Source organism: Piliocolobus tephrosceles, chromosome 3 (assembly GCF_002776525.5).
Source record: "Piliocolobus tephrosceles isolate RC106 chromosome 3, ASM277652v3, whole genome shotgun sequence".
NCBI classification, from domain to species: domain Eukaryota; kingdom Metazoa; phylum Chordata; class Mammalia; order Primates; family Cercopithecidae; genus Piliocolobus; species Piliocolobus tephrosceles.
In genome coordinates, this window is record NC_045436.1 from 96,461,793 (window position 1) to 96,472,155 (window position 10,363).

Consider the following 10,363-nt stretch of genomic DNA (forward strand, 5'->3'; position numbering starts at 1 on the left):
TAAACAACCATAATCCATTGTTTAAGAGACAATCCTTTTCCATTGAATATTTTGGAACACATAATTGATATACATGTGGGTCTCTTCAATATCAGAGATCTGCAAATTATTTCCATAAAAGGTAAGATAATTTTTTTTGTGTGTGTGTGTGCGTGTGTGTGTGTGTGTGTGTATATACAATCATGTGGAACATGTGGTCCTCCATTGCAACTACTAAACTCTGCTGGATTTTAAAAAATGATTTTCACTCTTATTTTAGATGTGAGATATATGTGCAGGTTTATTAGGTGGGTATATTACATAATGCTGAGATTTGGGGTGGGTATGATTGATCCCATCCCCCATGTACTGAGCAGAGTACCTAATAGGTAGTTTTACAATCCTCTCCCCCACCCTCTCTCCCACCTCTAGTAGTCCCCAGTGTCTTTTGTTGCCATCTTCATATGCATGAACATTCAGAGTTTAGCTCCCATTTATAAGTTCCCATTCCCATTTATAAGTAGGAACTTGAGGTACTGTGATGAACAGATGAGTGCATACTGTTTTTTATGCCAGAACAATTTGTTTTCCTTTGGTAACATACCCAGTAATGGGATTGCTGGGTCAAATGGTAGCTCTGTTTTAATTTATTTGAGAAATCTTCAAACAGCTCTCCACACTGGCTGAACTATTTGCGTTCCCACCAACAGTGTATCAGCATTTCCTTTTCTCTAAAGTCTCACCAGCATTTGTTGGTTTTTAACCATTTCATAACAGCCACTCTGAATGGTGTAAGATGGTATCTCTTTGTGGTTTTAATTTTATTTCTCTGATGATTAGTGATGTTAAGCATTTTTGTAATTATATTTGTTTGCCTGATTCTATGTTTTCTTTTGAGAAGTGTCTGTTCATGTCTTTTGTCAATTTTTTCATAGGGTAATTTGATTTTTGCTTGTTCAATTATTTAAGTTCTTTATAGATTCTGGATATTAGACCTTGGTTGTTGCGTATTTTTAAAATATTTTCTCCCATTCTGTAGGTTGCCTGATTACTCTGTTGACAGCTTCTTTTGCTGTGCAGAAGCTCTTTAGTTTAATTGGCTCCCAGTTGTCATTTTGTTGTTGTTGTTGCAAATGCTTTTGACAATTAGTCATAAATTCTTTTACAAGGCTGATGTCCAGAATGATGTTTCCTGGGGTTGCTTCTAGTTTTCTTATAGTTTGAAGTCTTACATTTAAATCTTTAATCCATCTTGAGTTAATTTTTCTATATGGTAAAACATAGAAGTGCAGTTTCATTCTTCCGAGTATGGGAGCCATCTCTCTCAGCCCCATTTATTGAGTAGGGATTTTTTTTTTCTTATTGCTTCTTTTTGTCAACTTGGTCAAAGATCAAATAGCTGTAGTTTTAGATGTACAGCTTTGTTTCTGGGTTCTTTATTCTGTTCCAATGTTAGCTCTGTTGTTTTAGCATAAGAGCAGCCATAAATATACTTGAACGAACAGCTGTGGCAGTGTTAGTGTTACAGTAAAGTTTTATTTTAAGAAATACCCAGTTGGTTTCGGAATCTACTCTATTCCATTAATATTTCCTTCCATACTCATAGTAAAACCACTGTGTCTTGATTACTATAGCTTAAAATGCAAATTTGAAATGGTTTGTAATGAATCTATAACCAAATTTCAGGAAAATTGGCATATAAACAATATGTCTTTTAATCTATGATTTAGTACTAATTTTTTTAGTTTTTGTCAGCAATTAGCAATTTTCAGAGTGTGTTCCTTGTATGTATATTGTTAAATGTGACCATAATTGTTTCAGATTTTCTTATAGTACTTTAATTAGTACTTTTTCTTTCACCTTCCATATATTTGTTGTTAATGAGTAAAAACACAAAAACATTAACTTTGTATCCCAGGACAAGCTACCAGCCTTATTGTATCTGATTATTGCTTTGCCAAGTCTTTAGGATTTTCTACAAAAACCCATATTTCCAGTAAATACAGTTTTAAATATTCATTTCCAATCTATATGTTGAGTATTAGTGGAAAATATTACATTCTTCAACATTACATGTGAAATGAGAGGTAGACTTTCACAAGCTCCTTTGATCAGGTTAAAGTGGCTCCCTGATTTTTCTAGTTTGCTGAGTTATTATCATGTGTGGATGTTCATTTTTAAATTGCTGTTCCTGTGTAAACTTCGATCCTCATCTGGCTTTGCTCGTTTTATTTTCTTAGATGGTAAATTAACATTGATACTGAAATGTTAAACTAATTTGACAGTCTTATGATAAATCCACTTGCTCTATTATCCTTTTTCAATATTGTTGGATTTTATTTGGTAATAGCATGTTCAGGAGGAATATTGGGGCATAGTTTTCTTTCTTTGTAATATACTTTAAAAAAAACTTATTCTCACTTTGGTATCAGAATAATGCTGGCCTCACTGAATGCAAGGAAGAGTTTGATCCTTGCTCTTCCCTTATTTCAACTGGGGTTTTTTGGATTTTTTTTTCTTTTTTTCTTTTTTTTTTTTTTTTTTTTTGAGACAGGCTCTCACTCTGTGACCCAGGCTGTAGTACAGTAGTGTGATCACAGCTCACTGCAGCCTTGACCTCCCAGACTCAAGTGATTCTCCTACCTCAGCTTCTTGAGTAGCTGCGACTACAGGTGTGCACCACCATGCCCAGCTATTCTATTTTTTACTTTTTTCTACAGATGGGGGTCTTACTTTGTTGCCCAGGTTGGTTTCAAACTCAAGCAATTCTCCTACGTTGGCATCCCAAAGTGCTGGAATTACAGGCGTGAGTCAGTGCACCCAGCCTTGTTTATTTTATGAAAAGTCTTTCAGGGGTGGTATAACATCTTCCTCAAACTTTAAAAAATAATGTTTAAAGTTTATGGGTATATTAAATATATATATGTATAGGATATTTGAGATATTTTGATACATGTATACAATGTGTAATGCTCAGTGTAAATAAGGTAAATCAGCGTAAATGGGTCTCCAAAAGTTTATCATTTCTTTGTGTTGCAAACATTCCACTTATACTTTTTTAGGTATTTTAAAATGTACAATGAAGTATGGGTGATTGTACTCACCCTGCTGTGCTACAAAATACTAGATCTTATTCATTCAATCTAATTATATTTTTGTACCCATTATCCATCCTCACTTTCCAATTTCCTCCTCATTATCATTCTCAGCCTCTGGTAACCATCGTTCTACCCTTATCTTCAAGAGTCCAATTTCTAACTCCCACAAATGAGTGAGAACATGTAAAGTTTGAATTTCTATGCCTGGCTTGTATCACTTAGCATAATATTCTCTGGTTCTATCCTTGTTGCTCCAACTGACAGGATCTCATTCTTTTTATGGCTGACTAATACTCCATTGTGATTATGAACCACATTTTCTTTATCCATTCTTCTATTGATTCATCCAACTTAGGTTGATTAAACTCTCAGCTATTGTGAACAATGTTGCAATAAACATGGTAGTGCAGATATCTCTTTTATATACTGACTTATTTTCTTTCGGGTGTATACCTAGCAGTGGGATTGCTGGATCATATCCTACTTCTATTTCTAGTTTTTTTTTTTTTTTTTTTTTTTTCTTTGAGGAATCTCCATACTGTTCTCCAAAGTGGTTGTACTAATTTATATTCCCACTAACACTGTATGAGGGTTCACTTTTTTCCACATCCTTGCCAGAATTTGTTATTGCCTGTCTTTTAGAGAAAATAGATTTTAACTGGGGTTAGATGATATTTCATTGTAGTTTTGATTTGTATTTCTCTGTTGATCAATGATGTTGACCACCTTTTCATATAGCTGTTTCCAATTTTCATGTCTTCTTTTAAGAAATGTCTATTCATGTCTTTAGCCCACTTTTAAATTGGATTATTAGATTTTTTTTTTCCCTTTTGAGTTGTTTGACATAATTATGTATTCTGGTTATTAATCCCTTGTCCAAAGGATAGTTGGCAAATATTTACTTCCAATCTGCATGTTACTCCCTTCATTTTGTCGATTGTTTCCTTTGCTGTGCAAAAGCTTTTTAACTTAATGTGATCCCTTTTGTTCATATTTCCTTTGGTTGCCTGTGCCTGTGCAGCATTGTTCAAGAAGTTGGTGCCCAGTGCAATGTCCCAGGGAGTTTTACCAAGGTTTTCTTTTATGGAGTTTCATAGTTTTAGGTCTTAGATTTAAGTCTTTAATCCCTTTTACTTTGATTTTTGTATATGTAAAGATACAGGCATCTAGATTCATTCTTTTGCATATGTATATCCAGTTTTCTCAGCGCCATTCACTGAGGAGACTTTACATTTCCTAGTTGGATGTTCTTGGCACCTTTGTTGAGAATGAGTTCACTGCAGACGTGTGAATTTATTTCTGCATTTTCCATTGTGTTCCGTTGGTCTATGTCCCTTTTTATGTGAGCACTATGCTGTTTTAGTTACTGTAGCTCTATAGTATAATTTGAAGTCAGGTAATGCAATTCTTCCAGTTTTATTCTTTTCACTCAGGATGGCTTTTCACTCAACTCAACACAAACACACAAATCAAACACACAAATCACACACTCAAACAGGTGAATCACCAAATCTTAAAATGCTTTGTCATAGCTTTTGAGAACCCAGCGGTCTTCAACATTTTTCTCAAGTGCACCCTTCAGATGCCTTTCCCAATATTTTTTTCTTGTAGAGCAAAGTAACAAGTGACATTTGATCAATTTATACCTTGAAGATCTCATAAATGTCAACAGCTAACAAGAATGTGCATGCAAAAGTGAGTAAGAGAAATGTGTCCTAACAAATACTAAAATCCTCCTTATTCCTACAATTTGGGGAACATAATACTTCTTTTACCAGGAAGTGTGGAATCCTCCATTCTTGTCTAATTTCAATTTAATCAAGAGACATATAGCAAGGGTTAAGTAGCAGAATTTAATGAATAAAAATAAGGTACATTTTAGAGAGGAGTGGAATACAGGTCTAGGCTTGTCCAGCTGGAAAACAGCTCAGGGGTGGTCCTTCTGGAAAAAATAGTAGTAACAGTGTTTATTTAAAGAGACAGTAGACTCTGAAAGATGAGGCATAGTATGATGCTCGAAAGGATAGGCCAACAGCAGCTAGTGCTGGGGGACTCTTTTTATAAGAATCTGACATCTTTTTATAAGAATCTGATGGAGTGTTACTTGCAAGCATGTTTTTGAAGGTTCCTTTGGGCACTATGATGTGCACATGATAGTACATATGTCACATATCTCATTAGCATTTAAAGTCTCCACCCAGGGATGTATTTTTACCATTATAATGAGCAAAAGGCTATTCTAATGTGAGGTTTTGGAGGAGTGTGCATGCTCATCAGTGAGGAAAATCCCTAGCATTATTATCTTTGGCTAGGTTCTTTATCAGTCCCCTTCAGGGCCAGAGGAGCCTAAACACAAGGCTAGATGTAGCCAGTGTAACCATTGTCCTTTTTGCTGACTATCAGTGAGCAACATTGATTATCAGTGGGCAGCACCTTCAGGACTTCTTTAGCCAGGGGACTCCTTGCCTACTTGCTCCTGGTTATCTGCCTAATCTAACACTTCCCCAAACTAAAATTAGTTTATATTTTCCAGTAACTTACCTTGCTTGGAAGAGATTGACTAGTGGCTGCACTAACCCATTCTTCTTCCTGGCCATACAAACTGGATTTTCCAGGCTCGTGGAAATTATGCAAGGACAAGTGACTGTGTTCAATCCAATGTGATGTAAAGCTTATTAGAACATCTCACATCTGAATCTGTATAATCTTTAATTTTATCCAGGTGCAGATAAGCAGAACCTTCTTGGGATGGCTGAATCACAGATGAAAAGGATCTGCCTTTACAAATAACCAACTGGAGAAACGTTGTCTGCTGCTTAGGAATAGTTTTTGGACTTTACTTGAGCAAATGATGAAATTCTATTCTGTTTTAACTAGCATATCTTTGTGTCTCTCAGTTACAATGTTTAACATTAACATAACTATTTATACTGGGTCCAGCCTAATTCTTATTATAAAAGCATTATTATTTGTAATGAGTTAATTACCTCAAATAGAAAAGGTTTTTGAGATGACTGGTGTTATCTGCAATGGGTTAAAGTACAGTGTGAGAAAAATGAACTCTGCATAAGAAATTTGAAATGTTGCATATGTGTTTATAGACCTTAAATTAGCTAAATTGCTGAAATTTGCTGGTGCAAATTAAATGAGAAACCATTGCACATGCTTAACCTGATAATAAGAAAGTATTTGAGAAAATTACAGTCTTTATAATATACTTATAAAATAGCTGCTAGAAAATCCAGTATAATCTGGCAACTGCTTTAAAATAATTTAAAGAAGGAATTATTCTCTTATTTGAAACATCTGCATTTTTATGGCAAAAACCATGCTTTATATTTACCACATGTTAACATAAAAAAGAAAGCAAAAAAGATAGCTACTCTAATGTAATGCTAACATAATAGCATAGTTTCACCAAATACTTTTGTCATTTTTCTAAGTGGCTTCCTTTTTCTATTCATGTAACACTTTGCCAGTTGTCATTCCATTAGAAAAGTGTTTGTAAGTATGCTTATGTATATTTTCTTCTCTATATAATATCTTCACAAAAAGGAGCATAGCTAAATGTAGTTATCTATAACTCTAAATAATTTTCTCAGGATCATTCACATTGATTGGTGGACTTTTCTCACTCACAATGAAATGAATAGTTCTGTTGCTGGTTTCACCAATTCTGGGGAGAACAGGAATGACATTGCCTAGAAATCACCAAATACATCTAGTGTGAACTGGAAGAAACAGCAGTTAAGTTAAAAATTACTGAGCAAATTTAAAATTGATATGTTCAAAACCCCAAACACCTGGTTGATACTTGAGCTTTTTTAAATATTGAAACCAAGTAATACATTGCAGCCAGGAGATTCATGACAACAATAATAAACATTTTGACATTTTACAGTTTTTATAATAATCCTTGCTTTCTCTTCCGGTGGGATGGTACTATGCCAGAGGAGATCACAATCAAAAGTCTCAAATAATGACACTACATTTTAGAGGATCCTCTTGACCATCTGACTTTGGAGAAAAATAATCGAGCAAAATTTGGAGGAAGAAATTGGGCAACAGCCACTATTATCTGACAGTCATTATGGTTAGTGTCTTTGATGGAAGATATATTGGCAGGACTTGGCTTATCTTCACTCTTTCTACTTTATATTGATCTATTCTTCCCAAATGTGGTCCTGCTAACCACCAGTAATCCCGGGATCATCTTTAGATGTTTTGATGCAAATTCATAGATACACTGGTGACAAGAGGCAACAACTTACATAGCCCACTTGCCAAGCCCACTCCAGGAGCTAGACTCCTTACAAGTACCAATGTATTCACCCACACCACTCATTCAGGAAATGTGGTGTGGCCTTTTTCTCTGATTCCAGCCTTTTGGGCTCTTTACTATTTAAGCTTGTCCCAGTGTGTAAGGTCTTAGTCTTACAAAAATTTTTCTTATGAAATAATATACATGATGGTGGCTCTTCTCTTGACTTAACTCCAGTTGGTTCAGATGATTATGTTTTATGACTTTTTTATTCTTCCTCCATATCATATTGTCATATTTCTCAACAACATGTGTAGCATTTTTCTAACATTGTGGAACTTGTGATGCCATTCTTATTAGATTCCAAGAGAAAATTTAGAATTTTGATTTCATTATATTATTCAGCAAGGATACATACCCTACTAGTACATATTCTCATATTGTAAAATAATGACTAGGTGAGTAAACTGTCAGAAAGCTGCAGACAAATATAGAGTGGACAGAATTATTGAGTAGAAATCATAATGGTATATTTAGTTTCTTCTATTTCTTTTTGCATTCTTTTCTCCTCCCTTTCTTTGTTTACTGTCCTGGGTTTGATTGTGCCATTTCTAGAACATGCATAAAAATGACACTTTATATAAATTCCCATACAAATTTAATGAGGTCAGGCATGGTGGCTCAGGCCTGTAATCCCAGCACTTTGGAGACTGAGGTGGGTGGATCACCTGAGGTCGGGAGTTCAAGACCAGCCTGACCAACATGGAGAAACTCTGTCTCTGCTAAAATACAAAATTAGCTGGGCATAGTGGTGCATGCCTGTAATCTCAGCTACTCGGGAGGCTGAGGCAGGAGAATCACTTGAACCTGGGAGGCAGAGGTTGCAGTGAGCCGAGATGGCACCATCGCACTCTAGCCTGAGCAACAAGAGAGAAACTCTATCTCAAAAAAAAAAAAAAAAAGAAAAGAAAAGAAAAGAAATTGATACAAAAATCCCAGTAATTTAAGAAAAGGAACCAATGTAAAATCTTCCAAAATATATTTTTGTCTACCTTTCTGTATTTTGATGTTTCCTGTATTGTTTTTAAAACTTTTATATTTTTATATCAAATTAGACTTTATTCCTGAGTTAGTTCTTCCATCTGTTGATAAGGCTTAGGAACTCCATTAAAGATAAATATAACTAACTGTTTCTAACTGATGAATCTACAACTGTGTTCAGGCTTAAGAAGCCAAACACAGGCTTCACGTGCCCTTTGGCAAATTATGTGTAATAGGAGATTAACATCACTTCATGCTTGGTTTTGTTTTCAGGAACTCATTACAATAAAACTCTGGAACATTATAACATTTTTTTCCTCCAACTCTTTTTTGAGATCTATTTTGGAAGCTGTTCTAACTCCAGGACACTACTGACAATTACAGGATTGGATAATGACAATATTCCCCAAATGTTTATTACACCAGGGCTTACAAGAAATTATTCAAATTAGTTAGTGGAAGGAAATAAGCAGTGGCATAAGTAATCAAAAGTGTTTAGTCCAAATGTGTTCAGAAAATATTTTTGCATTGAATTGTCATGGTTTCATTCCAGATGTAACTTCTTAACTTATTTTAGTTTTACTAGTACTAGCATTCTCTACAAACAACAGTCCCTGGCAAAAAGAGAACTAATCTGGAAAAAACATGTGGAAGAGCATCACTAAGTTGCTTAAAAGTTGGATACAAGCAGAATGGAAAATGTTTAGTTTTAAAATAATAATTAATATTTTTGTTTATGAATCTAATTAATATTTAATTAATGAGTTTATAAGACATCATTATTTTTTCTTTTGTAGAAATTCTTCTGTAAACATATGTACTATATGTAAGGAAGCAGTCTACCTTAATAAAACACCTCAAAACAACTCTTCAAATTTAAGTAGAGAGAAAGTTTTGCTGACTGCTTTCTACTTTCCAGTTCTTTTCTGGAATTTTAAATTCTTTTTGTGAGCACCAAACTCATCAAGATGTATTACTTCCTCTCTAAATTCTGACATAGAAAGAAATGAAAATTCTTTCGAATGACTGAAATAGATTGACTTGAGTACACACACACATACATACCTGTTTTCACAAATTTAAGAAATAAAACTAGGAATAAGAGAAGTCAATATCAATCTTTTCAATTATAAGGTATAGAATATGCTGTAGGACTCAATATTTATCACAGCAAGTTTGGAAGCTTGGGGCAGTTAGGCCCATCAATTAAATGCAATTATTTACATACCTGTGATCCTTGTTCTCATCTCATATGGCATGCCTTTTGCACCTATATTTCCTTCCTTATGTTTTTTCCCACATTTCTTCATAATACCAAGCCCAGAAGTCATCATTCAACTATTGACATTAATATAACCCATACCATAATGAAGACAGGTCCATCATAAGTAAGTTCTACCCTCAAAGTCTCTATGTTATTAGTCCCCTCCCATTACAATCTTAGATCTGTAGCTGGTCACATGGTTTATTTTCTTTGGAATCTCTAGTAACCACTCCTTTATGTGCTTCTATGTAATATATCCAATGCAGATAATCTGGACAACTTAACTTTTCATCTTCTTTACCCAAGCAACTGAGAAATGCTAAGGAGAGATCACAGGAGTTGATAATTTTCTGTCTTAAATTATTAATTAATTAATTTATTCACTTAATCACTCAATTTATTTTAATCAGCTCTCTCTCCTAATCCTCACTTACTAGGCATCTAAACTTTATCTCGGCCGGGCGCGGTGGCTCAAGCCTGTAATCCCAGCACTTTGGGAGGCCGAGACGGGCAGATCACGAGGTCAGGAGATTGAGACCATCCTGGCTAACACGGTGAAACCCCGTCTCTACTACAAATACAAAAAACTAGCCGGGCGAGGTGGCGGGCGCCTGTAGTCCCAGCTACTCAGGAGGCTGAGGCGGGAGAATGGCGTGAACCCGGGAGGCGGAGCTTGCAGTGAGCTGAGATCTGGCCACTGCACTCCAGCCTGGGCGACAG